The sequence below is a fragment of the Corvus brachyrhynchos genome, unplaced genomic scaffold, assembly GCF_000691975.1.
Source record: "Corvus brachyrhynchos isolate BGI_N302 unplaced genomic scaffold, ASM69197v1 scaffold72, whole genome shotgun sequence".
In the NCBI taxonomy this organism is placed as follows: Eukaryota; Metazoa; Chordata; class Aves; order Passeriformes; family Corvidae; genus Corvus; species Corvus brachyrhynchos.
This window is the reverse complement of record NW_008236763.1, coordinates 1,855,274-1,856,487: the sequence shown is the minus strand read 5'-3', so window position 1 is coordinate 1,856,487 and position 1,214 is coordinate 1,855,274. Positions and strand designations below refer to the sequence as shown.

Here is a 1,214-nt window from a genome sequence, read left to right as displayed (position 1 = left end):
GGTGCGGGGCGGGGTGCCCCCCGCCGGGCTCCTGCGTGCCAGGAGCGATGCCACAGTCCCCGGGATCCTTCCCAAAGGCTCATCCCGCCCTCTGCCCCCTCCTCCGGCAGCAGCGCCCGTGGGAAGGCGGCCCTGGCAGGGAGCACCTTCCCGCTGCCTTCTCCCTGGCAGGAATTCCTCCCCTCCCTGCGTGTCCCGACCCTTCCCAGCGCCACTCCCGGCTCGGATCCCGCTGCCACACGCAGCGGGAATGGCTGGACAGGGACAAAAGCGAATCCCGGCAGGAGCCGCTGCCAAAGCGCCGCCGGCCCGGACCCCACACGCGCCCCGCTCCCTCCTCCCACCCCACGCAGCAGCCTCGCCCCACTCCGCTTTTCCCTCAGGGTGGGAAGCGGCTCCGACGCCTCGTTCCCTCCTCTCCAGCCTTTTCCAAGGGCAGAGGAAACCTCCCACGGCTGCGCTTTTATCTCTCCCCGGCTGGAAGCGCTGATCCCTCGCTCCCCCGGGAGCAGCGACAGCATTCCCGCATTCTGGCTGTCCCGGGAAAGGGCGCTGCGCTTCCCGGGTGGCAGCTCTGGGATGCCACGGGGGCCACACGAGGCAGGGCCGGGATCGCGGGATCCCAGGGAAGTTCCCGAGCCCTCACGTGCCGCGCGCTTCGCCCGCAGCGCCGGGGGGATGAATTCCCATGTTTCACTTTGGAGCTGCTTTTCCCTAAACCTCTCCAGCCGGCGGGGAAGGGCAGGTTTGGGATGTGCCTCTTCCAAGCAACAAAAAGCCTTTTCCCAGGATTTCGGCGATCATTTCCCGGTTGTTCCTCCCATCGTCTCCTGCCCGAGCGGGGACGAAGAGCGGGCTCCAAACGGGACCCTCACTTTGGGGGGCGCGGGGAGGGGGCTGCACCTCCCTGCCCACCTGGAGCTGAGCTGGCTCCGGGCAGGAAAAGTGGGATTGAATTCCCTGGGAATGCTCGGTGCGGTGCAGGCAGGAAAGAAGGGCTTTACCAGCTACATTTTGGGCTGAAACGCAGCCCGCTGGAAGTGGCCCTGGAGCTGTCGGGCTGCTCGCTCCCACCTCGCTCCGGTCCTCTCCGAAATTCCCTGTTCCCAGTCCGGTGCGGGGAGACGGGAGCAGCCCCCCACACCCCCTTCAAGCCCCGTCCGTCTCCGCAGCCCCTGCCCCAGGCAGGACGAGGTGCCCCGATGTCCCCGGAG

At 68.0% G+C, this 1,214-nt stretch overlaps 1 protein-coding gene across 1 annotated transcript in view; it reads right to left on the bottom strand.

The window, feature by feature from the left end:
• PRELP (proline and arginine rich end leucine rich repeat protein) overlaps positions 1 to 1,214 on the bottom strand; it is a 10,515-nt gene that overhangs the window by 8,613 nt on the left and 688 nt on the right. The window lies entirely within an intron of this gene.